Source organism: Phascolarctos cinereus, unplaced genomic scaffold (genome assembly GCF_003287225.1).
Source record: "Phascolarctos cinereus isolate Bilbo 61053 unplaced genomic scaffold, phaCin_HiC Scaffold_4;HRSCAF=312, whole genome shotgun sequence".
In the NCBI taxonomy this organism is placed as follows: Eukaryota; Metazoa; Chordata; class Mammalia; order Diprotodontia; family Phascolarctidae; genus Phascolarctos; species Phascolarctos cinereus.
In genome coordinates this window covers 348,121,523-348,127,356 of record NW_027555847.1, presented here as the reverse complement: position 1 = coordinate 348,127,356, position 5,834 = coordinate 348,121,523, and positions in this window count along the sequence as shown.

Here is a 5,834-nt window from a genome sequence, read left to right as displayed (position 1 = left end):
GAGAGTTGCTATAATAATGTACTCTACTCTCCAGAAGAAATATCTTTCACTTCACTGGGTGCTTGCTATTTTTAGGTTCACATAACTGCAAAGATTTCCATTTGAACTTATCCACAATAACTTGCAATACACAGATGTTGACTACTGAGAGCTCATTATGTCCCTTCATACCTTGCCACAAAAGGGTTGGGGGTGACAAGATCACTAGCTCCCTGGGTACTGCTTCCCCTCCATGTGGGTTAGGATAGTTTTCTCACCTAAAAGGCAACAAAACAACAGAACTTGATTTGTCTCAGGGACTAAGACTTAAATTGTGCCTCCCTTATCACAGCTTTTTGATGGCCTCTGGTCGCATTGAAGTGGCTTCCTGTTCCCTTCAGTGGGGGAGGTCCAGAGCTTGGATGGGAAGAAGATAGGTTTTCATACTTAGGTATTGAAGGGAATAGAGATCTGGGCCTTGAGTCAGGAAAACCTAAGTTTGAGTCCAGCCTCAGATACTTTCTAGCTGTATGACCCTGGGCAAGTCACTTAATCCTGTTTGCCTCAGTTTCCTCATCTGTAAAATGAACTGGAGAAGGAAATGGCAAACCACTTCAGCATCTTTGCCAAGAAAACCTAAAGTGGGGTCTGGAAGAGTCAGATACAACTGAAAATAACTGAAAAATAAGTGAAATTTATAATTTCCTTCAATTATTTAAAAACATTTATTCTAAGAAGGAGGAGTCCATAGGCTTCACTAAACTGCCAAAAAGGTCTTAACACAAAAGAGGTTAAGAGCTCTTGACTTACTGGGAATGAAAAGGCCCACTCTGGTCAAGTTTCGGACTTTGGCAGATAACCTGAAGCTATTCTATTTGCTGTACCCTGTCCTGCTGACCAGACACTTTTCCATATGGAGGCCAAGGGGTGGGGGAAGGGTTCATCTATCCAACGTAAATGCCGAAGTGTACTTGTTGAATCTATCTTATGGCTAAGAAAACCTCCTTTTGCTAACTGTTGAATGACCTATGAATGTCTCATTTCTTTCCAACACCAAACTAAGACTAACAGGGGATCAGCCTGAGTCAGGCTTTCCCATTACATTGGCAAAATTTTTTTGAAAGCAAAGAAAAACAATTTAGGGCCTAGATTTCCCCTGGAATAAAGTCTAAGGTTTGGTTGCAAATACAAAGCTTGCAGTTCCTTCTGTAAACCCAGTGGCTGATAATAATAGTTCTTTGTAGAATTTCAATTACATATCACAAAATATAAAAATGAACAAAAAAGAAAGAAAATTCAGTTAAAATATTTTAATAAATATGTTAATATTATTAATAAATGTATTAAAATAATAATATAAATAAACACAAAATACGTTATAATTAATAAACATCAAAATATTTAAAACACTTAAAAGAATAAAATAGCAACTCCCTTTCAGTTGTCCTCACTTTGCCTGCCTCAAACATCTCCAGTTTCATTCCCATCTTCAAGCCACCGTCTCCATCTGTACCCGGTTTTCTAAAACGTCCAAACCATAAAATCAACAAATAATGAAATTCCTGAGGGGAGGAAAAAATGAGAATGCTTGCTCTTTTACCTGCTACTTTACTACAGAGTAGGAGCAGTATGCTGTAATTTTATATTACTAGGATCCCAGAAATGGTTACGGGGCAAAGGGAAGACAACATCCCTTCTCTCTCTTTCCACTTTATACAGCTGGCTTGTAAAGAAGGTGGATGGTACTTGGCATCTTGTGGTGGACTACAGGAAGCTGAAGGAAGTTATCATCAGTCAACATCTGGTTAGCCAATGACTATATTGATTGGTGGTTATACACTATTGTCCAGACTGATACCTTTTGGTAGCTCTGTCTGACAGTATTTGTTGATTCAACACAAGGAGAAGGTCCTACGTATCAGATCCTTTCATGCTCAGATCATCATAATAAAGATATTAGGAGTCACCCTGTTTTCTAGAGCTAAGACCCAGCAAGTAAGCTGTTCCCTGAGCTTGGCATAAACAATCCTTTGTGCTCACTCTCTGGATGATCTCACCCACTGGTAAACTCACGTAATTATTATATTGCTTTGACCAGCGCCAGGTGTTCTCTGAGTTTGGACAAGCACTAGACAAATACCTATATTCCGGTCATGAAGCCCTGCTATGAATCAAACTTCATTGTCAAACCCCTCATTGTCAGGGCTACAGCTTAGTGTGCAACCATTGGTATAAGTATTGAGATCTCCCCACATTGCCTCAGGTCTAGGGGCAGGGTCCCAGCACGTGTATCTAGATCCCCCTCCTTGCTTACAAGCTGTTTCCCTCACTTTGAAATTAAACTTCTGTTTGATTCCTGACTTTCCTATCACTAACTTGCTCTGTTTGACTCTGGCCATCCACAAATTAGAGGTTGGTTCAGTCCAGTTGACACTTGGGAGGCACACTTTTAAGAATCGAACTAAGAACCGTCAAAGCTATCAAGAGTCCGTAGCCCTCAGGAACGTTGTCAGTTCTAATTGGTGGCAGCTAGGTGCTGCAAGGGGTAAGGCGCTGGACTTGTTGTCAGGAAGACATGAATTCAGATGTTACCTCAGACACTTAGCTGTGTGACTTTGAGCAAATCATTTAACTTTTCTCAGCCTCAGCTTTCACGTTTATAAAATGGGGATGATAGTAGCATCTGCCTTACAAGGTTATTGTGAAGATCAAAAGAGATAATATATGTAAATATTCTGTAAACCTTTTTTTCCCTCTTCTCCTCTGTCTTCATTTATTATTATTGTTGTTGTTATTAATGTTTCTTACCTACAATATGTCATTTGTGCTTACCTACTGCATGCTAGAATCTGATCTCCATACCCCCTTTTGAACTGTGAGGATTTAGAACCCAAATGACCTTGCTGTCAGATCTCTCAGCCCAGATAGTGCCTTGGTTTCCTATATTGACCTATATATTCCTATATCCTATATTAAATGGGTACAGAAAGGGAAAGAGGTTGTATAAACTGTTGAATTCTCAAGATCCTGGATTCATCCCTGGAATTATTGATAGAATGTAAAAATTCTTTAACAGTAGGAATTGTTTTAGTTTTTGTAGTTGCATTCCCATCAGCTAGGCCAGTGCACAGCGCACAGTAGGTGCTTAATAAATGCTTATGGCTTGATCGATCGATCGATTGATTCCTGGTGACTCCTTTAACGTAATATAATTAGTGGCAAGAGGATTGCCAGCTGTTTGGCCTAGGTCCCCAGGAAGGGCAAAAATCTCATTAATAGGTAGCAAGACCTGACAATCATAAAATTTTAGAAGTGAAAGGTTATCTAGTCCAGGGATCCCTAAACTTTTCTTTGTGTCATAGACCGCTTGGCAGTCTGGTGAAGCCTATAGAACCTGTCTTAGAATTATGTTTTTAAGTGTATAAAATAAAATTCATAGGATTACAAAGAAAACGGATTATATTGAAACAGTTTTCAAAATAGTTTTTTAGAGTCCACAGACACCAGGTTAAGAATCTCTACTCTAATCCAACTGCCTCATTTTTCCCTAAACTAACAATATCTGGAAGGGGGAAAGATATAATTCTAGCCTAGTACCCTTTTTCTCTCGGAAGATCAGAATGGTCAGCCTCTGACTCTAACTTCTTTTTTCCCCTCCTGGCAGAAATCAAAGTCTCACTTGGATAGATGAGCAACTAAGGCAAACAGGGTTCAGTGACTTGCCCAGGGTCACGTAGCTAGTAAGTGTCTGAGGCTAGATTTGAACTCATGAAGAAGAATCTTTCTGATTTCAAGTCCAGTGCTCTGTCCACTGTGCCAACTAGATGCCCTTGATATTTCCTCCAGCCAGGACTATTGTTAAGAGGCTCCTAATTGGCCTCCCTGCTTCTGGTCTCTTTCCTCTCCTATTTACTCTTCACAGAGCTGACAAAGTGATTTTCCTAAAGTGCAGGTCTGACTATGTCACTCAGCTGTTCAGTAAACTCCATTGGCTCCCCTCTTACCTCTGAGAGCAAATATGTATTTCTCTTTTTAGTATTTGACACTTTTTACTTTTCTAGATTTACTATACAAATCCTCCCTTTCAAACACTCTTTGATTCAGCCACATTTGTCTTCTTTCTACTTCTTATCCTCTCTGTGCCTTTGTACTGGCTTACCCCCAGGCCTGGAATTCACTCCCTTCTCACCGCTGCTTCTTAGAATCTCTAGTTTCATTAAAAATTCAGCTGAAATGCCACCTTCCACATGAAATCTTTCTTGATTTCCCTCCCTATAAGTTGTTGTACTGTTGCTTTTCAGTCATTGTCCAACTCTTTGAGACCATTTGGGGTTTTCTTGGCAAAGATATTGAAGCAGTTTGCCATTTCCTTTTACAACTCATTTTACAGATGAGGAAACTGAGGCAAACAGGGTTAATTGACTTTCCCAGGGTCATACAACTAGTAAGTGTCTGATACCAGATTTGAACTTAGGAATATGAGTTCTTGATTTTAGGCCCACTGCTCTACCTACTGAGCCGTATAGCTACCCACAAAAAGAGGTTAAGTGGCTTGCCTAGGGCCACACAGCTAGGAAATATCTGGGGCCAAATTTGAACTCAAGGCTTTCTAAGTCCAGGCCCAACACTCTATCCAATGAGCCACCTAGCAGCCTCCTATGGCTACAAGCACTTCTCACCTAAAATGACTTGCTATTTATTTTGTATTTTAATATATATTTACATATATACATATCTGCTTCCATAGAATATATGCTTCTTAAGGGCAGGAATTATCTTACTTCTGTCTTTGTATCCCCAGGAACTAGCTCAGTGCTTGTCAAAGCCTACAGTTTGTAACTGTTTGTTGACTGATTGCTTGATTGATATTCTTTTACTAGACTTCTTGGCTTTGAGGCTGGGTCCTACATGTAATAGCATGAACATGTAACAGCATGGGCTCTTCATTCAGTATATTTAGAGGAAGTCAATATTTTTGCTTCCAGGTAAGACTACTCTTTTTTCTTCTTCCCCCATGTTACCCATTAAACAACAACAACAACAAAAAGGGAAACTTTCTTAACAGATATGCATAGTCAAGTGAAGCAGATTCCCAAACTGGCATTGTCCAAAAATGTATGTCTTGCTCTACGTCTTTATCTCATCACTTCTCTGGCAGGAAAGGGTAGTGGGCTTCATTTCTGGTCCTTGGGAATCATGGTTTATCATTGTCTTAGAGTTTTCAAGTCTTTCAAAATTGTTTTTCTTTATAATGCTCCTGTTTTATAAATTGATGTCTTAAAGTGCCTATGTCACTCCGCTATTCACTGAACTCCACTGGTTCCCTATTACCTCTAGGAGCAAATATGTATTTCTCTTTATATCCTGGTTCTTCCCATTCACTCTGTTTCAGTTCATATTTTTTTTTTCCCCTTGACATTCTAATAACTTAAAAGAGTCCGTGACAATGAGGGGAGAGAGGGGTCCTTCATAACTGTTAGGTGTCCAATCCTGAGAAATTATTTCTTCCACCTTGTGTCCCAGTTCTAGAAGCTTGCTCCTCTCATCTTATTTTAATATTCTTTTTTTAAACTTTAACATTCAATTTTTTAAAAATTTGAGTTCCAAATTCTCTCCTTCCTTCCAATCCCTTTCCCACCTACTGAGAAGGCAAACAGAACGATATTTATTATACATGTAAAGCTATGCAAAACATATTTCCATATTAGCCATGTTGTAAAAAAAAGCAAGAAAAATAAAGTAAGTGAAAAAAGTAAGCTTCAATCTGCACTCAGAGTTCATCAGTTCTCTAGAGCTCTAGAGGCAGGTAGCATTTTTCATCATGAATCCTTTAGAATTATCTTGGATCATTGCAT